This window comes from Lytechinus variegatus, chromosome 10, assembly GCF_018143015.1.
Source record: "Lytechinus variegatus isolate NC3 chromosome 10, Lvar_3.0, whole genome shotgun sequence".
NCBI lineage: Eukaryota > Metazoa > Echinodermata > Echinoidea > Temnopleuroida > Toxopneustidae > Lytechinus > Lytechinus variegatus.
This window is the reverse complement of record NC_054749.1, coordinates 8,041,108-8,065,986: the sequence shown is the minus strand read 5'-3', so window position 1 is coordinate 8,065,986 and position 24,879 is coordinate 8,041,108. Positions and strand designations below refer to the sequence as shown.

General features: G+C 37.1%; 1 long non-coding RNA gene across 1 annotated transcript; it reads right to left on the bottom strand.

Annotated features, from left to right (window-relative positions):
• Window positions 1-279: 279 nt before the first annotated feature.
• Window positions 280-20,564, bottom strand: LOC121422983. Its single transcript, XR_005971217.1, has 3 exons — window positions 20,283-20,564; window positions 1,878-2,046; window positions 280-1,504 (listed from the first exon to the last, which is right to left on the bottom strand). It is a non-coding gene; the product is annotated as an uncharacterized LOC121422983 (long non-coding RNA).
• Window positions 20,565-24,879: the final 4,315 nt, after the last annotated feature.

Here is a 24,879-nt window from a genome sequence, read left to right as displayed (position 1 = left end):
TCATTCAGCCCATTTTGCAATGACGTCATCAACCGTGCAACTTTGGATCCTTTCATCTTGCAATTTTGGATCCATATGATTTTGTCCATTGCACTCGCACACCAAGACTGAAGCTGCAGGCACCAGCAGTGCGCAGGTTGTAATGATGTAACAATCAACAGACCAAACTTGCACTGCATGTTTTGCATCGAAATTCATAAATTTCATATGAAAAAAAAAATTAGGTGTCATATAAACCAAATAATGATTTTTTTTATTCATGCAATGAACAGAATACTTCATGTGGTGAATGATGAAACAATCCATTCAACGAGGCATAGCCGAAATGAATGGATCATTATTTCATCTTTCACAGCACTCATAATTTGTATATTGGATACGCCACTGAACCTCAAAATATTGTATAGCACTTGAAAAATGTACACAGACTTGACAAACAAATAACTCCCAATCACATCCAAACCTCCTAGGGTCCTGATCCTCTTTGTGGAAATGATATCAGATCCGATGATGGATGCTATTTCCAGCTGCCAGGGAATTCATGAGATGTCCTCGTCATCCGTTGAAAAAGAGCGTCGGTGGGTGCTTTGAAGCGCTGCTCTTGCTTCTGTTCTCATTGCTCTTGAATACTCTCCAAATATGCCTTCTGAGCCTCCCTGGTGCTTGCATCCCTCTGTGAGCTGAATCTCAAGTTCAACTGTCCAAAGCATCTCCTCATATGTGAAAATGATATTAGGTTTGACAATGGAAGCTCTTTTCAGCTGCTAGGGAATTCATGTGATGTCCTTGGCATCTGTTGAATACTCTTTTCCCAACAATTAGTACAAAGAGTGACTGTAAATGCTTTGCAATGTTGCTCTTGCCAATGTCCTCTTGTTGTTCTTGAATACACGCTAAACGTGTTTGGAGATCCTCCTGGGTGCTTGGATCCCTCTGAGAGCCGACACTCAAGTTCAAACTATCTCCTCTTATTTGCTGGAGCATTGTTATCATGAAAGGTATGGTTCTTAAACCATCATATATGATAGGTGACACCGAATGAAAGAATGCCACCTGCTGTCATTATTAAGTCACTGCCACCAAAACAAGAATAACATTTTTTTTAATGTTCAGGTCTCTTCCTAATTATACATGTAGCTGTTCTTTGCTTCATTCAGGAGAAAGTTCCTTGTAAAGGTTTGTAAACCGTTCATTTAACATTCTGACAATTGTGAAGATGCTCATCGACTGATTATAAAACATCGCTTTTCCATTCCGAAATTTTCCGAAGTTCCATTTTGGCCACATTTTAGGTGAGGGTTCATAAGAACTATTATCTACGGAATGCATATCAGGTAAATTCTATTCTCATGACTTTGAAAAGAGTCGGTGGAAGATATTTGGGTTGGTTGGATGTTAAATGTATGTATCTCAGCATCCATCGCTCAGGTAACTTGCTCATCAACTTTCAAAGTTAGTCATCTCTGCTGCTAATGCACTATACTCCAGTTGGATGTTCACACACCTGTAGGAAAGGGTGGAAGGAAGATATGGTATTGAAAATGATTCAAAACAATAATTGAACTTTCTGGCAACATTAAAAGATAATGACACCCTTGGAACAAGTTAGGGTGTTTGAAAACATAAAAATCAAAGAATAAAATCAATAAAAGTTTGAGAACAGTTCGACAAATCAGGAAATTTAATTCTTGAACTGCATAATTGCCATGAAATTGTACTTTTTAATGTTATTGATCCTTCAATTTGAAGGAAATAACACCAATGACTATCAGTGTTTGTCGTGCAACGTGGACTTGTCAGTTTGATTCAGGCCTTTGAATAAGATACAGGTACATGATTTACAATACACAAGATGTGAAAAACAAAGTGTATCATACCTGTCAGTCTGCAACATGCTTTCCACTCAATGTCAGAACTTTGATTGTACTGGTCATGCCCTTTTGAACCAGAGAATTTTTCCCCTATGTCATCCACTATTAGCAGAGAGAATCCTTTGGTTAGAGGGGTTAAAACTGGCTATGACATGTGGGTGCATCCTTGCTTGAGCTGTGAGGGAAATAGAGGTTACATGTAAGTGATTTTTTATTCAAAGACCAAGGGGTACTCCGTCCTCAAACCAATATATACATGTAAATAAGTACATGTAGCATGAATAGAGAGAGGAAAATTAAACAAGCAAACACTCAAATGTAATTGAAATTAAATAAAAAGACCAAGTTATGAGTTTAAAAAAATGCAATATATTTGTTATTTTAGTCTAGGAGCCAGGGGGCTTTATTCAGAATTTTTGGTGGGGAAGGTTTGACAAGCTTATCCGGGGTAAAATTGTGCGCTGATTCCAAAAATGTCACTCTTATTGACCGTACTCACGCCATTTTGGTCATTTTGGCCAAATTTTGACCAAAAATGACCATTTTGACCACTCTTTGGAAAATGGTCCCTTAACAGACTGCTTTTGTAGCCACATGCAATTAAAAGGGTCTATCTTAAGTAAAAATGCACACAGATTTCAGATAAAGTGCTTTCATTTGCCAAATCACAATAGCAGTGGTCATTTTGGCCATAATTTGGCCAAAAATGACAATTTTCATGATTTTTTGGCCGAAATGTGTTACAAACGTTGATCAGAGCTACGACTGGATGTTTTTAGAAATCCACATTTATTTTCAAAATGTGCGCTGGATCATAACCATCAACCTCATGTAATTTATTCCGTCAGTTTTGACCTATGAGGGTCATTTTGGGTACTTTAGACATAACTGACCATTCGCGCAGGTTGCATTATTAACTGTTCAAATAGGCAGGAAATTGAGGTCTTCAACATGTTTTATCTTCTTCCCTTATAAAATGAGAATGCATTTAAATGTCCTTGTGTAGAATTTTATGCTGATTCCAAATGTATCAGTCTAAATGACCCTATTTAACAGTTTAAGGTCATTTTGGCCACTTATGACCCTTAAAATGACCAATGACATCAGTTCAATTTATCCAAAAAATACTTTGAATCATTAGAAGGGCATACTGTGACACCTAACATTGGTGTATTAATCCTTGAAATTGAACATCTCAAAAGTATTTTGACCTCATGCAATTTATTTCATCAGTTTTGACCTATGAGGGTCACTTGGCGTACTTTAGCCACAACTGACCATTCACGCAGTTTTGCATATAATAAACTGCACATAGACAGGAATTTGAGGTCTTCAGCGTGTTTTATCTTCTTCCCATGTAACATGGAAATGCATTTAAATGTCCTTGTGTAGAATTTTATGCTGATTCCAAATGTATCGGTCTAAATGACCCTATTTAACAGTTTAAGGTCATTTTGGCCACTTATGACCCTTAAATCGACCAATGACATCAGTTATCCAAAAGTACTTTGAATGTTACCAGAATCGTTACAAAGGCATACTGTGACACATACCATTGGTTATTAATCCTTGAAATTGAACATCTCAAAAGTATTTTGACCTCATGCAATTTATTCCATTAGTTTTGACCTATGAGGGTCACTTGGCGTACTTTAGCCACAACGACCATTCACGCAGTTTTGCATATAATAAACTGCACATCGACAGGAATTTGAGGTCTTCAGCGTGTTTTATCTTCTTCCCATATAACATGGAAATGCATTCAAAAGTTAATCTTATGTAAAATGTGATGCTGATTCCAATGTCTTAATGGTCTTAATGACCCTATGTAACAGCTTTAGGTTATTTTGGCCACTTTTGTCCCTTAAAATGGCCAATAACATCAGTTCAATTTATCCAGATACATATAGAAATATAATAGATAGAATAGAAATAACAGATAGAAATATTTCGAATGTTACCAGAATCTTAACAAGGGTGTGCTGTAATACCCAACACTGGTGAATGAATCCTTAAAATTGAGCATCCCCAAAGTTGACTACCTTGGTCATTTTGGCCACCTTGACCCCCCGGCCAGCCCTGCTCATTGTGTATGTTAATTCAGGTGATATATCGAACATGGTGAGGAGAAATTTTGGATTGCGTTAATATTAGCATCAATTATTGTTAAATGGGGAAGTTTGAAAGCTTCTTCGTGGAAATCAATGAAATTATTCCACACATACCATAACTATTGGACCCTGTGGTCATTTTGACCACGTTTCCCTCAATATTGACCAGTGACCATGGACCCTAGGAATCTCCAATTAGTGGAGAGATCAGCTAAGAGAGAGACCTCGCATGCTTTGATGAGTCAAAAAGGGCTCAAATGCTGGTCAGTATCATTATCAGCATGAGCTACCAATAATCGGTGAAGAGTGCTGATAATTATGATAAAATCCTTTACATCGTGCAAGCATAAGGTTGTTTGACCATGGCACTGTGGTCTATTACATGATTTTAGCCACCTTGACCACACAGTAAATGTTTATGGAAACCTCACACATATGGGGCAGCAAATTCAGGAATGAGACAGTTTAGCATCATTTACATGTTATTTTAAGACCATTTATGAGCTAGTGGTCATTCTGGTCGCTTTTGGAGGATTCAAATGTTGTTGTCGCTCCGTATTGTTAATGAGATATATCATATCAATTATTGATTTTAATATGATATGACTAATAGCACATTATCAAAATTTTGAAACCAATTTGGCCATTTTGACTATCTATCGCATGTATGACTTTTGTAAATAAACATGACAGGAGCAATGGTGGAAATGCGTTCAATCCCTTTCGATTGGAAATATTAAAAGCTCACCTTGAGTAAAAAAAATGTGCCAAATACCTCACCATTTGGTCATTGTATGGTCATTGAGTAGCCATAACATCATTCCCTACTTTTTTATATAAATATTATTAAAAAATGAATGATAGTCAAAACTCTTTGTGAACTTCACTGTGACCTATTTTGCTTTGTAATGATTCTCAGTACAATTTGACTTTAAAGAAGGAAAATAATTCTGGCTATTTAGGAACATACAGTGATCAAAGGGGCCACGGTAGACAGTCACATGATATTTGGCACAATTTTTACTCAAGGTGAGCCTTTAATATTTCCCATGAAAAGGGATTGAACGTATTTCATCGCATTTCATCATGTTCATAGACCTACAGTTGCTGCTAAGTCATGTTTATTTCAAAATTCACACATTGGATAAACGGTCAAAGTAGCCAAAATGGTCACATTTTGATTATGTACTATTAATAATATCATATTGAATTAAAATAATTTGTCACTGATTATGATTGATACAACAAATCTTACAAAAATATAGAGCAAGAACATTGGAATACTTTTGATACATGTAATTATCATTGCTAATTGTAGGGACCAAAATGACCACTAAGTAGTCATTAAGACTGATATATTCTAAATCATTGTATTAATCTGGTGCAGAAAGTTTTGTAATATGTCCTATCTACACTCTAAAAAATTAAGTGCTAATTTAGCTCTTACATGTAAATAGCGTGTATAGTGACTGCACTTCGGAGTGCTGATTTGTCTAGTTCAAATTTGAACTAGACAAATCAGCACTCCGAAGTGCAGTCACTATACACGCTCTTTAAGAGCTAAATTAGCACTTTTTTTTAAGAGTGTAACATCATTCTTGAATTCGTTTCCATGAATTACAAAATGGTTAATGTGCCTTAAATCATGAAAATGACCAAAGTGCATGGTCAAACAACCTTATGTGTACTTGATGTAAAGGTTTTTATCACATTCATTAAACTCTGGATTATTGGTGTAGTAGCTCAAGCTGAAAATAATATTAAGCAACATTTGAGCCCTTTTTAAATCAAATAATGTGTGGTCACGAGAAATTATTGAGGAAAGGTGATCAAAATTACCACAAAGTCCAATAGTTCGATCGGCCAATAACACTGATTTATATGGAATCATTGCATTGATTTTCACCCAAAAGCTTTCAAACTTTTCCAATTTAACAATAATTGATGCTAATATTAACACAATCCTGAATTGTCTCCTCACTATGTTATACACTCTAAACAAGTGGAATGCCTCTGGCCGTCTCACCTGCATCACGTGGTTCAACATAGCAGCAGTGCTCACTTTGAATACTACTCTAACTTGCACAAGATGTTCAGTGATACATGGTTACTCTTATTTCCCTTTTTTATGAACTAGACCAATAAACTTACAGAGATATGATGGTTATTCAACAAAAAAACCCAACATGGCCAAAGTTCATTGACCTTACATGACCTTTGACCTTGATCATGTGACCTGAAACTCGAACAGGATGTTCAGTGATACTTGATTACTCTTCTGGGCAATTCCACAGGTTGGTGGATATGAGCTTAAAAATTCAAATTCAATATTTTCTTGAATTTTTTAATACTTTAAGTCCTTCATACATGATAGTTTCAGGAACAAGAAATAAAAAGTTTATTTTCATATGTATACTTTGGAAAAAAATGGTCAAAAGTTGTGTCTTCCATTTTGTACCAAAATACAAGGAAAATTGTGAAAAATGAAATATGCCTTATTACCATTTTGTTATTGCAACAACATACCACTTTATATATTTCTGAAGTTTAGAAGGGTCAAATTACTTAAAATACACAACAGCTTTTCAAGTAAATTTGTAGTACTCATTCAAAACTGAATATTGCAACCTGTTGAGGTGATGTAACGTGAGTAACCGAAAAAACTGACTTTGTTTTCTGAGAGAAAAATTCTTCACAGTTAATTGGTGGGATTTTAAATTCTCTTCCTTCAAACAATCTTTGACACAGTGATGACTATCAAAATCATTAAGAAGTACAATTTTTTTATAAAAATGATGAAGAAAAACTGTAACGTGAGTAACTTTGTAACGTGAGTAACCATCATGTAATGTGAGTAACCAGTAAAAATTATTCAGTTAGGTAACATTTTCTGTGGGATGTCAAGTTTTAAGTCTCATGGTGAGTTGTGAAGTTATTTTTGATTAATTAAAAGCAAAATGAGGGTACACCTCTTTGATGTGACTCTTTGTTCATCAAAATATCAGTAGTCATACAATCACACAAAAAAATGAATATTAGTAGAAGTATTCACAATGCGAGAGTGCATTAGTAAGGCTTGGATTTGATTAACAAACTTCCGAGTGTTCGAAGAGTGTTCGAACAACACATTGAATGCCCTTTATACCTGTAACCCTATCTAGACCGGGGTATTTTGGGAGTTGATATGGCCCGGGGGGGTGGGGGCCTCCCAGGCCCTTCTTGAGATCTCGGCCATTGGCCGCACGATCACGCCGAAAATTTGCGTGCAGGTTGTCTTGGACATAATCTACAATACTATACAGTAATTTATTTCATGCAAATTGGTACTAAGCGATTATGCTAATTTATGCATAATTAGTAAGCGAAATCATACTTTCCCTCCTACACCCTAATAAAGCTCCAATTGTTCCAATTTTTGGTATAAAATCTCTTTTTGATGTTCCTAGCAATGAATTTTACACACATTATTGAATTTTTAATGACATGTGTGTTGTTAACCATACATGGACAAAATGTAACGTGAGTAACCGTAACGTGAGTAACCACATTATCTGCACCCCAAGTAAAAACCATGTGTTCTTTATGTTTTTAATTATATACAAAGTTTGTCTCCCTAATATACTTCTTTGAAATGGATATAATCAACTTTCATAAAAGCCTTGCATGAGGAGACTTTTCACTTATGTCGACTTTTCATTTAATGCATGTCCAAATCATGTAACGTGAGTAACCGACACATTCCAAAGATTTGCCAGGAGCATAATAAAATTTCCCAAGTTTTGTTTTTATACAAAGGATAGTCAGACTGTGTACTTTGTTGTGATAAGAAGATGTTTAGTTCCTATCAATAATAATGGAGTTACAGGTCCAAGTATGAGTCAAGGTGTCTCCAAATGTAACGTGAGTAACCGTGGAATAGCCCTTATGTACAAGTTTCATGAATCAGATCCATAAACTTTCAAAGTTATGATGGTAATTCAACAGATACACCCAATTCGGCCAAAGTTCATTGACCTTTGACCTTGGTCATGTGACCTGAAACGCGCACAGGATGTTCAGTGATACTTGATTACTCTTATGTACAAGTTTCATGAATCAGATCCATAAACTTTCAAAGTTATGATGGTAATTCAACAGATACCCCCGATTCGGCCAAAGTTCATTGACCCGAAATGACCTTTGACCTTAATCATGAGACCTGAAACTTGCACAAAATTTTCAGTGATGCTTGATTACTATTATGTCCAAGTTTCATGAATCAGATCCATAAACTTTCAAAGTTATGATGGGAATTCAACAGATATCCCCAATTCGGCCAAAGTTCATTGACCCTAAATGACCTTTGACCTTGGTCATGTGACATGAAACTCATGCAGGATGTTCAGTGATACTTGATTAACCTTATGTCCAAGTTTCATGAACTAGGTCCATATATTTTCTAAGTTATGATGACATTTCAAAAACTTAACCTCAGGTTAAGATTTCGATGTTGATTCCTCCAACATGGTCTAAGTTCATTGACCCTAAATGACCTTTGACCTTGGTCATGTGACATGAAACTCTGATAGGATGTTCAGTAATACTTGATTAACCTTATGGCCAAGTTTTATTAACTAGGTCCATATACTTTCTAAGTTATGACATCATTTCAAAAACTTAACCTCAGGTTAAGATTTGATGTTGACGCCGCCGCCGCCGTCGCCGTCGGAAAAGCGGCGCCTATAGTCTCACTTTGCTTCGCAGGTGAGACAAAAATGAAGTGCTAATTCAGCTCTTAAAGAGCGTGTATAGTGACTGCACTTCGGAGTGCTGATTTGTCTAGTTCAAATTTGAACTAGACAAATCAGCACTCCGAAGTGCAGTCACTATACACGCTCTTTAAGAGCTGAATTAGCACTTCATTTTTAGAGTGTACACATTGGGCAGGGGACAATCTGGCCAAAATGACCAAGGTTGTCAAAAATGTTTTTGGGACACTCAATTTAAATGATTAATACACCAGTGTTAGGTGTCACAGCACACCCTTGTAACGATTATAGTAACATTCAAAGTATTTTTGGATAAATTGAAGTATTGAACAGATGGTATTGGTCATTTGGGGGCCAAAAAGTGGCCAAAATGACCATAATCTGTTAAATGGGGTCATTAAGACTGACATATTGGGAATCAGCATGAAATTCTACACAAGAACGACATTTTATAAAGGAGAAAGATAAAGCACACTGAAGACCTCAAATTCCTGCCGATTTGCAGTTATTATGCAAAATTGCACGAATGGTCAGTTACCCAAAATGGTCAAAAGTCAAAACTAATGATATAAATTACATGAGGTCAAAATACTTTTGAAATGTTCATTTTAAAGGATTAATACACCAATGTTAGATGTCACAGCACATCCTGGAAATGATTATGGTAACATTGAGGTATTTTGGATAAATTGAACTGATGTTATTGGTCATTTTTATGGCCATTAGTGGCCAAAATGACCATTAGGTGTTCAATAGGGTCATTAAGACTGATATATTTAGAATCAGCATAATATTCTATACAAGATGGACATTTAAATGTATTCCCATTTTATAAGGGAAGAAGATAAAACACACTGAAGACCTCAAATTCCTGCCTATGTGCGAATGGTCAGTTATGTTTAAAGTACCAAAAATGACCCTCATAGGTCAAAACTGATGGAATGAGGTCAAAATAATTTTGAGATGTTCAATTTAAAGGATTAACACACCAATGTTAGGTGTCGTAGCACACCTTGTAATGGTTCTGGTAACGTTCGAAGTATTTGGGGGTAAAATGATCTGATGTTATTGGTCATTTTAAGGGCCATAAGTGGCCAAAATAACCATAAGCTATTGAATAGGGTCATTAAGACTGATATATTTGGAATCTGCATAAAATTCTACACAAGATAGATTTTTGAATGCATTTGCATTTTATATTGAGAAGATAAAACACGCTATGAGACCTCAAATTCCTGCCTACATGTATATGTGCACTTTATTATGCAAAACTTCGTAAAGGGTCAGTTATGTATAAAGTACCCCAAATGACCCTCATAGGTCAAATCTGATATAATAAATTACATAAGGTCAAAATACTTTGTGAGATGTTCAATTTAAAGGATTAACACACCAATGTTAGGTGTCGCAGCACACCTTGTTATGGTTCTGGTAACGTTCGAAGTATTTGGGGGTAAAATGAACTGATGTCATTGGCCATTTTGAGGGCCACAAGTGGTCAAAATGACCTTAAACTGTTAAATAGGGTCATTTAGACTGATACATTCGGAATCAGCATAAAATTCTACACATGAAGGACATTTAAATGCATTCTCATTTTATAAGGGAAGAAGAAAAAACATGCTGAAGACCTCAATTTCCTGCCTATTTGAACAGTTAATAATGCAAACTGCGCGAATGGTCAGTTATGTCTAAAGTACCCAAAATGACCCTCATAGGTCAAAACTGACGGAATAAATTACATGAGGTTGATGGTTATGATCCAGCGCACATTTTGAAAATAAATGTGGATTTCAAAAAACATCCAGTCGTAGCTCTGATCAATAATTGTAACACATTTCGGCCAAAAAATCGTGAAAATTGTAATTTTTGGCCAAATTATGGCCAAAATGACCACTGCTATTGTGACTTGGCAAATGAAAGTACTTTATCTGAAATCTGTGTGCATTTTTACTTAAGATAGACCCTTTTAATTGCATGTGGCTACAAAAGCAGTCTGTTAAGGGACCATTTTCCAAAGAGTAGTCAAAATGGTCATTTTTGGTCAAAATTTGGCCAAAATGACCAAAATGGCGTGAGTACGGTCAATAAGAGTGACATTTTTGGAATCAGCGCACAATTTTACCCCGGATAAGCTTGTCAAACCTTCCCCACCAAAAATTCTGAATAAAGCCCCTGGCTCCTAGACTATTTGCATGATGCCAAGAATATAATCATTGCACCAATGACTGTAGCCCCCGACTCCAAATCCAATGCAACAAAGACTATTGTATATTCATACATTAACAAGGAATCATTTCTGTTTCATACATGTATTTCTGAATTAAAAATTATTTAATAATTAATAATTATACAATTATTATACAATAACTAGAGATGCTCGGCGGGTCGTGCAGCCGAGCACATGTATCCCCGAACCCACTGCTTCATCCATCATTGCGATATATAGGCTCAAACAGAAATTTGACAAAAAAATACAATTATCATGGCGACAATGACCCTAGCATGCAGGTCTCCCAAGTCCATCTACCATCCAAGTGTGGTTGAAAAGTGACTTATGGTTGCGGAGAAAGAGAGTCTTGCATGTTAACCCAACGTTGACCTGAAAATGACCTTTGACCTTACCATGTGACCTCTGACTGAAGCATAACATGCAGGTCCCCCAAGTCCATCTACCATCCAGGTTTGGTTGAAAAGTGACTTACGATTGTAGAGTTAGGTGTCATAAGAGAGTCTTGCATGTAAACTTTAACATTGACCCGAAAATGACCTTTGACCATACTATGTTACCTGCAACTGCAGCATAACATGCAGGTACTCCAAATCCATCTACCATCCAAGTTTGGTTGAAAAGTGACTTACGGTTTAAGAGTTACGTTCATAAGAAAGTCTTGCATGTAAACTTCAACAATGACCTGAAAATGACGTTTGACCTTACCATGTGACCTCTGACTGCAATATAACATGAACGTCCCCCAAGTCTCTCTACCTTCCAAGTTTGGTTAAAAAGTGACTTACGGTTGCGGAGTTAGGTGTCATAAGAGTCTTGCATGTAAACTTTAATGTTAACCTAAAAATGACCTTTGACCTTACCATGTGACCTCCGTCCACACCAAAATCAATACGCTTCTTCGCTATACCATACTCCACCTTCATGCCAAATTTGAAGACGATCGGAGAAGAAATACAGCTGATAGAGCGCTCAGAAGGAAATCTCTGCGGTGGACAGATCCATACACTTTCAAAGTCATGATGGTAATTCAACAGATACCCCCAATTCGGCCAAAGTTCATTGACCCTAAATGACCTTTGACCTTGATCATGTGACCTGAAACTTGCACAGGATGTTAAGTGATACTTGATTTACTATTATGTCCAAGTTTCATGAATCACATTCATAAACATTCAAAGTTATGATAGTAATTCAACAGATACCTCCAATTCAGCCAAAATTCATTGACCCTAAATGACCTTTGACCTTGGTCATGTGACATGAAACTCAGGCAGGATGTTCAGTAATACTTGATTGACCTTATGTCCAAGTGTCATGAACTAGGTCCATATATTTTCGAAGTTATGATGACATTTAAAAAACTTAACCTTAGGTTAAAATTTGGTGTTGACGCCGCCACCGCCGCCGGAAAAGCGGCGCCTATAGTCTCACTCTGCTTGAGACAAAAATTAAATATTGTATAATTCAAACAATAAAAAACAAAAGAAATAGTGAGTGAGGGACATCATTGACCATCTCATTTGCATGTCACTTTAATACCTCAAGCGATGTTCGTGCAGGCTCCACTCCACTTCACTACTGCTACACTACGCTCCACCTACCCGAACATCGAGTCTGTGAGCTCGCTCTTACATTCCGAGTGACAAAGGTGAGATTTTATGGGGAAAATATAAAATTCATGCACAATCACGATATATTTAGGGGAATTAAACCTTTGGAACAAGTAGGCTTGTGTCGAAACAGAAAAAGAATAAGAACAAAGAAAGTTTGAGAAAAATTTGACAAATAATGAGTAAGTTATGAGCATTTTAATATTGCAATCACTAATGCTTTGGAAATCCTCACACTGACAATGCGACAAGGATGTGTGATGTCACATGTGAACAACTTCCCCTTTGATAGACTATAAAATACCCTCAAAATGTCTTTTTGCTTTTCTTAATGTGATACAAGCTCTTTGTCCATGATGTATTTTTTAAAATCTGTATTACATGATTTGTTTAACAAATTTTCGGCATTACTCCTATTTGTTTAAGATCAGTATGCTCGATCTGTAATGAAAATCATAAGATCAGTATGCTCGATCTGTATGAAAATCATAAATCATAAGTCAGAAAAAATTGGAACCAGTGGGATTCGAACCTGCCATCTACTGCTTTCCGGGCAGCGACTCAACCACCAGGCTATTCTGGTTCACGGCTAAGCCACGATGAACTGGAATTCAAATACCCTCGATCCTCTTCTTTCTGACTCATTACTATTCAAATGCCGTCCGCCGTGGACAATAGATAGTAAATTAAGAGGCTTTTTTTATAGGAGGAAATTATAATTTGTTTAACAAATTTTTGGCATTACTCCTATTTGTTTAAGATCAGTATGCTCGATCTGTAATGAAAATCATAAGATCAGTATGCTCGATCTGTATGAAAATCATAAATCATAAGTCAGAAAAAATTGGAACCAGTGGGATTCGAACCTGCCATCTACTGCTTTCCGGGCAGCGACTCAACCACCAGGCTATTCTGGTTCACGGCTAAGCCACGATGAACTGGAATTCAAATACCCTCGATCCTCTTCTTTCTGACTCATTACTATTCAAATGCCGTCCGCCGTGGACAATAGATAGTAAATTAAGAGGCTTTTTTTATAGGAGGAAATTATAATTTGTTTAACAAATTTTTGGCATTACTCCTATTTGTTTAAGATCAGTATGCTCGATCTGTAATGAAAATCATAAGATCAGTATGCTCGATCTGTATGAAAATCATAAATCATAAGTCAGAAAAAATTGGAACCAGTGGGATTCGAACCTGCCATCTACTGCTTTCCGGGCAGCGACTCAACCACCAGGCTATTCTGGTTCACGGCTAAGCCACGATGAACTGGAATTCAAATACCCTCGATCCTCTTCTTTCTGACTCATTACTATTCAAATGCCGTCCGCCGTGGACAATAGATAGTAAATTAAGAGGCTTTTTTTATAGGAGGAAATTATAATTTGTTTAACAAATTTTCGGCATTACTCCTATTTGTTTAAGATCAGTATGCTCGATCTGTAATGAAAATCATAAGATCAGTATGCTCGATCTGTATGAAAATCATAAATCATAAGTCAGAAAAAATTGGAACCAGTGGGATTCGAACCTGCCATCTACTGCTTTCCGGGCAGCGACTCAACCACCAGGCTATTCTGGTTCACGGCTAAGCCACGATGAACTGGAATTCAAATACCCTCGATCCTCTTCTTTCTGACTCATTACTATTCAAATGCCGTCCGCCGTGGACAATAGATAGTAAATTAAGAGGCTTTTTTTATAGGAGGAAATTATAATTTGTTTAACAAATTTTCGGCATTACTCCTATTTGTTTAAGATCAGTATGCTCGATCTGTAATGAAAATCATAAGATCAGTATGCTCGATCTGTATGAAAATCATAAATCATAAGTCAGAAAAAATTGGAACCAGTGGGATTCGAACCTGCCATCTACTGCTTTCCGGGCAGCGACTCAACCACCAGGCTATTCTGGTTCACGGCTAAGCCACGATGAACTGGAATTCAAATACCCTCGATCCTCTTCTTTCTGACTCATTACTATTCAAATGCCGTCCGCCGTGGACAATAGATAGTAAATTAAGAGGCTTTTTTTATAGGAGGAAATTATAATTTGTTTAACAAATTTTCGGCATTACTCCTATTTGTTTAAGATCAGTATGCTCGATCTGTAATGAAAATCATAAGATCAGTATGCTCGATCTGTATGAAAATCATAAATCATAAGTCAGAAAAAATTGGAACCAGTGGGATTCGAACCTGCCATCTACTGCTTTCCGGGCAGCGACTCAACCACCAGGCTATTCTGGTTCACGGCTAAGCCACGATGAACTGGAATTCAAATACCCTCGATCCTCTTCTTTCTGACTCATTACTATTCAAATGCCGTCCGCCGTGGACAATAGATAGTAAATTAAGAGGCTTTTTTTATAGGAGGAAATTATAATTTGTTTAACAAATTTTCGGCATTACTCCTATTTGTTTAAGATCAGTATGCTCGATCTGTAATGAAAATCATAAGATCAGTATGCTCGATCTGTATGAAAATCATAAATCATAAGTCAGAAAAAATTGGAACCAGTGGGATTCGAACCTGCCATTTACTGCTTTCCGGGCAGCGACTCAACCACCAGGCTATTCTGGTTCACGGCTAAGCCACGATGAACTGGAATTCAAATACCCTCGATCCTCTTCTTTCTGACTCATTACTATTCAAATGCCGTCCGCCGTGGACAATAGATAGTAAATTAAGAGGCTTTTTTTTATAGGAGGAAATTATAATTTGTTTAACAAATTTTCGGCATTACTCCTATTTGTTTAAGATCAGTATGCTCGATCTGTAATGAAAATCATAAGATCAGTATGCTCGATCTGTATGAAAATCATAAATCATAAGTCAGAAAAAATTGGAACCAGTGGGATTCGAACCTGCCATCTACTGCTTTCCGGGCAGCGACTCAACCACCAGGCTATTCTGGTTCACGGCTAAGCCACGATGAACTGGAATTCAAATACCCTCGATCCTCTTCTTTCTGACTCATTACTATTCAAATGCCGTCCGCCGTGGACAATAGATAGTAAATTAAGAGGCTTTTTTTTATAGGAGGAAATTATAATTTGTTTAACAAATTTTCGGCATTACTCCTATTTGTTTAAGATCAGTATGCTCGATCTGTAATGAAAATCATAAGATCAGTATGCTCGATCTGTATGAAAATCATAAATCATAAGTCAGAAAAAATTGGAACCAGTGGGATTCGAACCTGCCATCTACTGCTTTCCGGGCAGCGACTCAACCACCAGGCTATTCTGGTTCACGGCTAAGCCACGATGAACTGGAATTCAAATACCCTCGATCCTCTTCTTTCTGACTCATTACTATTCAAATGCCGTCCGCCGTGGACAATAGATAGTAAATTAAGAGGCTTTTTTTTATAGGAGGAAATTATAATTTGTTTAACAAATTTTCGGCATTACTCCTATTTGTTTAAGATCAGTATGCTCGATCTGTATGAAAATCATAAATCATAAGTCAGAAAAAATTGGAACCAGTGGGATTCGAACCTGCCATCTACTGCTTTCCGGGCAGCGACTCAACCACCAATCGAGGGTATTTGAATTCCAGTTCATCGTGGCTTAGCCGTGAACCAGAATAGCCTGGTGGTTGAGTCGCTGCCCGGAAAGCAGTAGATGGCAGGTTCGAATCCCACTGGTTCCAATTTTTTCTGACTTATGATTTATGATTTTCATACAGATCGAGCATACTGATCTTATGATTTTCATTACAGATCGAGCATACTGATCTTAAACAAATAGGAGTAATGCCGAAAATTTGTTAAACAAATTATAATTTCCTCCTATAAAAAAAAGCCTCTTAATTTACTATCTATTGTCCACGGCGGACGGCATTTGAATAGTAATGAGTCAGAAAGAAGAGGATCGAGGGTATTTGAATTCCAGTTCATCGTGGCTTAGCCGTGAACCAGAATAGCCTGGTGGTTGAGTCGCTGCCCGGAAAGCAGTAGATGGCAGGTTCGAATCCCACTGGTTCCAATTTTTTCTGACTTATGATTTATGATTTTCATACAGATCGAGCATACTGATCTTATGATTTTCATTACAGATCGAGCATACTGATCTTAAACAAATAGGAGTAATGCCGAAAATTTGTTAAACAAATTATAATTTCCTCCTATAAAAAAAAGCCTCTTAATTTACTATCTATTGTCCACGGCGGACGGCATTTGAATAGTAATGAGTCAGAAAGAAGAGGATCGAGGGTATTTGAATTCCAGTTCATCGTGGCTTAGCCGTGAACCAGAATAGCCTGGTGGTTGAGTCGCTGCCCGGAAAGCAGTAGATGGCAGGTTCGAATCCCACTGGTTCCAATTTTTTCTGACTTATGATTTATGATTTTCATACAGATCGAGCATACTGATCTTATGATTTTCATTACAGATCGAGCATACTGATCTTAAACAAATAGGAGTAATGCCAAAAATTTGTTAAACAAATTATAATTTCCTCCTATAAAAAAAGCCTCTTAATTTACTATCTATTGTCCACGGCGGACGGCATTTGAATAGTAATGAGTCAGAAAGAAGAGGATCGAGGGTATTTGAATTCCAGTTCATCGTGGCTTAGCCGTGAACCAGAATAGCCTGGTGGTTGAGTCGCTGCCCGGAAAGCAGTAGATGGCAGGTTCGAATCCCACTGGTTCCAATTTTTTCTGACTTATGATTTATGATTTTCATACAGATCGAGCATACTGATCTTATGATTTTCATTACAGATCGAGCATACTGATCTTAAACAAATAGGAGTAATGCCGAAAAAAAAATTTGTTAAACAAATTATAATTTCCTCCTATAAAAAAAAGCCTCTTAATTTACCTGTATTACATGCCTTCCCATGGAAAGAACACATATCTACTGACAGATGTGATGAGAGGCAATTGAAGTGAAATATATGTTAATGTAATGGGGAGAGTTGTTCACAAGTGATATCATACATCTTTGTCAAATTGCCAATTTGAGGATCTCCATAGCATTAGTGATTGTAATATTCAAATGCTCATAACTTTCTCATTATTTGTCCTATTTTTCTCAAAATTTTGTTGATCTGTTTCGTTTATTTTTCTGTTTTCACACAAGTTGTTCCAAAGGTTTCATTCTCCTTTAAAAACAATAAAAACTAATATACTTTACACAAAGTTCCGCTTCTCTTCCATGCTTCTATCAGTCTCAAAATTGGTGATTTAGAGCCAACAAGGAGTTCCTCACATGTATTAATAATTCGCTGCCGATTTCAAAACATTGCATGCGCGAGGGTCTAAGCTCGGACTCTTGTGCACTCATGCGATGTTTTTTTTTTTTCTTTAAATCAACAATTTTGAGACTGATAGAATCATGGAAAAGAAGTGAAACTTTGTGTTAAGTAAGAATGTTAGTTTTGTTTTTAATGATAGTGACGTTGCATGAATTTCATATTTTCCCCCCATAAAATCCCACTTTTGTCACTCGGAATATCAGAGCGAGTTCATGGGCTCGATATTCGGGTAGTTGGAGCGTAGTGTAGCGGTAGTGGAGTGGGGCATGAACATCACTTGAGGTACATGTCACCGAGTTGATATATAGGGTCTAATCACTGTGAAAAATAAGCGAAACTTTAAAAATGTCACAACTTTCTTATTGTTTTTACTTCTGATTTTGATGAAATTTTCAGTGTTATGCTAGTTTGATTTTTCTCTATTTATTCAAATCAACATTTTTTTAGAGTGACTTTAACTTTCAGTTACAAGACAAGACAAATTCCAATGTACGGGATCATCACACACCAGGCGTTTGAACATCAACAATCTGCCTAACCCAGGGGCGGTATTCTGAAAGCTCAATTAGCGGTCAATTAGCGCTCAATTAGCATTTTGGAATTCTGAAGTCACTTAAGTGCCCCTTTCCTTATTTGGCAGGGTTGCATTGTGCGCACTTGCAATAGTACGCGTTATGATCACTACTTAATTGAGTATTTACGAGACTTTTGGTATTCTGAAAAGTCTCATTTCCAGTGGGGAAAGATAATGGTGATAAGAGGTCCATTAAGTCTCATCATATCTTGCTAAATGTGGCTTTCATTTCGTATAAATATCATCAAATCGGTTTAATACTAGGAGGAAGGAGGAAGGAAGAGAATAAAGGAGAGAGCTAAAAAGGAATAGAATAAAGGGGGGAAAGGTGGTGTATAGAAACAAGTAAAATAAGGAATAGGGCCTAGGGACTATATTTGGTAATAAATAAATTAGAAAAGGGGGAAAGAGACAGAAATATTTGTGTACTTACAGGGAAAATATGATTATTATTTTTCTACATTTTCTTTTATTATTAGCATTATAAACTATTTTGTTTTTGCACACTTTTTTTGACAATAATGAAATTGCCATATCACGGTAGATGCAGCAATGTGCAGGGGTGATTTAAACCTCGTTTCCGACAATGAAAAAATAAGCATAGACCCCTTTAGTATTTAAACGAATATAGAATACAATACAAAAGAAAAAAAATAGTGAGTGATGCCATCGTTTTCCCCACCTATAAAAACCTACAAAAGTCATAACGGTTGTACATCAAATTTCAATAAAATTTCGGCTTTTTTAGTTTTAAATTATGCTTGTTTGATTTTTAAAGTATGTTTATTCAAATTTTGTTGGAGAAGATTTCTCATATAAATGAAAAGTATGTAGTTTTTAAAATAAGTAGGAATTAAGTTAAAGAAGAACCCCCCCATCATGGCCCCGAGACAGAGGCAAATAAAATATTGTAAAACAAAAAAAGAAAAAGCTACAAATGGATTCAAATAGGGGGTTGTGAAAATCAGACGCGTTCGAAAAAAGAGAAAAGCACAAAGGTACAATAAATGAGAGAGAAAGGGAAAAGACGTACAACAGTTAATTTCAACAACATAACGAACCTCTAATCTCCGATGCAAATGCTTAAGCATTAATTTTCAGCAAAAAATTCTTTGTATCAAGATCATGGTGCAGTGCACCTGCAGCAGCCAGGCGCTGCGCTGCAAGGCAGCTAAGTGAAGAGACACTGCACGCTAGGAGAAAATTTTACGATGTAAAAGCGCATTTGATTGGCTAATTCGGCTCAGTAGGGGAGTGGCCTAATAGGAATTGAGCGCTAATAGTTTTCAGAATACGAATTTGGAGGTACATTAGCGCTCCATTAAATGGGTATACTCAAAAGGAAATTTAAGTGGAAACATAAGAGACTTTTCAGAATACCCCCCCCCCCCAGGGAGCTTTGGGGAGCATCGCCATCGGTCTGCATCCCGACATCAAGCTGACTGGAACCTCAAAAAAACAAAAAGTTCCTCCCGCGATACCTCTCCTACCCCAGTCTCAATAGGCCATTTTGTTATGAATTTTGAAAGAATTAGGAGAGGTATCGCGACTAAACTTTTCGTTTCTTAATAGGTTCCAGTCTGTGCCTCGATGTCAATTGTCAGGATCGATGCTGTCACACAATAATAGACCTAGTTCATCCATATAAATCGTGGTAAGTGCATGATTTCTGTTTTTCACATTTTTTTTTGTAAGTTATTGAGACCCCAATCTACTCAAGTCCTGTCTGTATGTCTAAATGCACGGTGGACTCCTGGGTACAATTGCAATCTATCTAGATCCAGATCCAATACACAGCAGCACGTGCTTGCACTTGTACTAGAGAACCCGAGCATTTAAACGTTTTGGCGCCGTTTTTACTTACCACGCTGGCCGACAGAGGAGTCCCTGGGCATGGACTCCGCGAGCCGGAGACGCGGAGGCTTGGATGGAGTTGGAGACGAGCAGGCGAAGAGAAAATAAATAGTGATTTCTGGAGCCAAAATAAGAGAACTGATATTCATAAAACCGCCAATGACTGTCATAACTAAGGTTAGAGTTCGAATAAAGTACATCATAAGCAAGACTTACGAAGTCACAGCAAGATTCTACGTGGGTACTGATAGATTACCCGTGGATTCCTCAACCATGAAGATTCTCATGCATGCTTCTTGATGGGCGGGGTCATAGAATATGGGCGGGGCCTGTTGTTAATCGCGCTCAGCTCGCGCGTGGCACACCCAAACATTTTCCGACAAAGATTATGAGCAGGAAATTTGAATTTGAATCAGTTTTTAATGCACAGTATTCGTGGTTAGGTAGGAAGCCCAACAAAATGTCGATAAAAAAGAGTAAAATTACATGAACATCATCCTGAATTTTTTTTTCAATCAATGAATGAATGAATAATTTCATCTGATTCTTATCATTCATTTCTTGGCAGATGACTCGAGTCTATTTTTTCCAACTGATTGATATTATTCGATAGGTCACTAAAACTCATACTGGGGTACAGATGGGGGGGGGACTCGTGGGTGGCTGCCCCCGAAAAAAGAAATCACGACCAAGAAAAAAAGGAGAGAAGGAAACAGAAAGGTGAAATTATTTTCTGAATATGATGTCAAGATCTAAAAAATGGATGCGATTGTATGTCGAAATTTTTACTCGCTTGCAACTTCTAAATTTTGCTGATATATACGCCATATTGCCCCCTCACAACATTTGACTTATTTCGCCACTACATCTATACAGTAGCATTAAAAATAATTAAACTTGAACAGGATATAACCCAGCCACGAAAGCTCAAAAGCCTACTTCCAGGGGGGGGGGGGTACAATGAACTAGAAAAAAAATCTGCGCGTTCAGCCAGGCAAATAAGTTGTCTTTGAATCTTCAGAAGCTACAAAGGGACATTATAAGCAATTGTTGAAATCACGATACGTACCTGCACGCCAAACAAACAATGCGAGCGAGAAGCGCGAGCTGAAATTGACCGGTCCTTAAACAGGAAGGACCAATTTTTTAGGAATCCATTGACGTCATCTAATGCGAGTGCCCAAAGCGCTTGCTGATTTTGTTAGAATTACATCTAAACACATGAAACACTTTTTGTAGTCTTTGTAATCAGGGTCATCATCTCACTATAATGAAATATCGCGAGCGCGAGGCCCGAGCTGAAAATGTAATTAGGAAATTGAGACCTGAAGAGGGAGGGGCATTTTAAGCATGGGCGGAAATCCCAGGGGGGACAGGGGGACGTGTCCCCCCTACTCAAAATAGTAGGGGGGACACAATATCAAATGTCCCCCCTACTATTTTTGGTCTTTGGTGATGCTAAGAAATATATCACTCAAAATGGGAATAAAACGTGCGTTTTGGGACGAGATGACCTTTTTTTTTTGCTTGTCAAATATATTTTCGTCGAAATGACCTCAAATTTTAGGTTATAGCCTTTTTTTTTTGCTTGTCAAATTTTCCAGACCCTTGTCCCCCCTACCTTTTGGGAGAGATTTCCGCCCCTAGTCTATAAGACCAAGTGGCTTTTTCACGAAGCGACTCTTAGACGAAGTGGTTATATTGGACAAAATGGCTGTTATAGACGAAGTGTCTTTTGGACAAATTGACTCTAAGGCAAAGTTGCTATTGGACGAAATGGCTCTTAGACGAAGTGGCTTTTGGACGAAGTGTCTCTTAGACTAAATGGTTATCGGACGAAATGGTACTGGAATAAATAGCATCTTTACTCTGTCGATGTCGTATCAAACTTAATCAAACCATCAGGATATAATAACTTAGTGAATACCAATTACAGTCATTTTAGAGGGTATATATACGAATGGTTCCGTTGTTCTGCTCCCAAACATTCAAAATCCATGTCATTTTCATCATACTCTCTAGATTTGTTGAGGAATATATTCCGAAGACGTTGAAATGTTAAAAATATGTGGTCCATGTGCTCATTTTTGTCTCACCTGCGTAGCAGAGTGAGACTATAGGCGCCGCTTTTCCGACGGCGACGGCGGCGGCGTCAACATCAAATCTTAACCTGAGGTTAAGTTTTTGAAATGACATCATACATAACTTAGAAAGTATATGGACCTAGTTCATAAAACTTGGCCATAAGGTTAATCAAGTATTAATGAACATCCTATTAGAGTTTCATGTCACATGACCAAGGTCAAAGGTCATTTAGGGTAAATGAACTTAGACCATGTTGGGGGAATCAACATCGAAATCTTATAACCTGAGGTTAAGTTTTTGAAATGTCATCATAACTTAGGAATATATGGACCTAGGTCATTATACATAAGGTTAATCAAGTATCATCGAACATCCTGCGTGAGTTTCACGTCACATGACCAAGGTCAAAGGTCATTTGGGGTCAATGAACTTTGGTCGATTTGGGGGTATCTATTGAATTACAATCAAAACTTTAGAAGTTTTTGGATCTGATTCATGAAACTTGGACATACATCAAGTATCACTGAACATCTTGTGCAAGTGTCAGGTCACATGATCAAGGTCAAAGGTCATTTAGGGTCAATAAACTTTGGCCGAATCGGGGGTATTTAATTGTTGAATTACCATCATAACTTTGATAGTATGTTGGTCTGGTTCATAAAACTTGGACATAAGAGTAATCAAGTATCACTGAACATCCTGTGCGCATTTTAGGTCACATGACCAAGGTCAAAGGTCAATGAACTTTGGCCATAATGGGGGTATCTGTTGAATTACCACCATAACTTTGCAAGTTTATTGATCTGACTTTTGAAACTTGGACATAAGAGTAATAAAGTATCATGGAATATCATGTGCAAGTTTCAGGTCACATGATCAAGGTCAAAGGTCATGTGAGGTCAATGAATTTTGGCCACGTTGGGGGTATTTGTTGAATTACCATCCTATCTCTGTAAGTGTATTGGTCTAGTTCATAAAACGTGGAAATAAGAGTAACCAAGTATCACTGAACATCTTGTGCTAGTTTTATAGTAGTTTTCAAAGTCAGCAACGCTGCTATGTGGAATCGCGTGATGCAGGTGAGACGGCCAGAGGCATTCCACTAGTTAAATCATCAGTGTGTGTCTAAAACGTTGCAAGTTGGCTTGAATAACAACCCAAAATGCGCCGAAAAAGTCGAGGCAAAAGTCAGATACCATCTAAAATGTGTAAAATACAAATGGTTCCGTAGTTCTGCTCCCAAACAATCAAAATCCATGTCATTTTCATCATTCTATCTAGATTTGTTGAGGAATATATTCTGAAGATGTTATAGGACATTTAAACTATGGGGTCCATGTGCTCGTTTTTAATAAGCTATCAGTGTCTAAAATGTTGGCTTGAAAATCGCCGAAAATGCGCCGAAAACATGCAAAAGTCTGATAATATACCGTCTAAAATGCGAATGGCTCAGTAGTCTTACTCCCAAACATTGAAAATCCTTGTTATTTTCATCATACTTTGAACATAGATACTTAAGCACCTGAAAATTCCAAATATGCAAAAATTATCATGCTTGATTTATTGCTGTAGAACTTCAAAGTTCACCCAAATAGATGTTCTGAAGAATTTGGCATTTTTAAACCTCACGAGATCAGAACAATGAGTTTTAACCTCGATTTTATACTCAGCTAAAATCCATGAAAATTTCAGAAAATTTTGCAATATGATCAATAATTGTACCCTTAATATGGATAATATATTCATATTGCTATTTTAACCATATACTCCCATTTCTTAGAACTTGCGCAAAAGATAACAAACACTCAATGTCAATGTAAAATTTCAATAGCAAACTTGAGAAGTGCAAGAAATGCTGCAATTTATTTAAAACCCAGGTAATTTTCACCAAACTTTGCAAAGTTGTAGCTCTTGGAATTATACCTAAGAGGTGCAAACATTAAACGATATAGGTTAATTTCCTTTTTTTTCAAACTATAAGCACTTTTATTAGGGCTAAATCTGTGCTTTTTAAAATGCCCAGAACACGCCCAACGCTTTATCAACGTGAGAAAAAGTTCCAAATCACTATACCATTTATTCAAAGTCGGGTCATATTCGTCATACTTTGCAACACTACAGAGTAAAGTATTTTGAAATTGTAGAGGAATTTAAAAAAAATGGGTCCATGGAATAGTTCCAGTTTATTAGCTCATAAAATAACACATCGGATCTGCAGAAAATGAGAAAAATCAGCTCAGGGGAGCGTTTCATGAAAGGACTTGTCGGACCTTTTGTCTGAAAAGTCCTGTTTATCCGACAGTTACTATAGTAACAGTGCTTCTCAACCAATCAGAATCCAGGAAAGTTGTCAGATCTGACAACTTGTCGGACGAAAATATTGATGAAACGCCCCCCAGGGGAGCGTTTCATGAAAGGATTTTATCCGACAAGTCTTGTTTTATCCGACAATTACCATAGTAACAGTACCTGTCAGCCAATCAGAATCAGGGAAAGTTGTCAGATCTGACAACTTGTCGGAC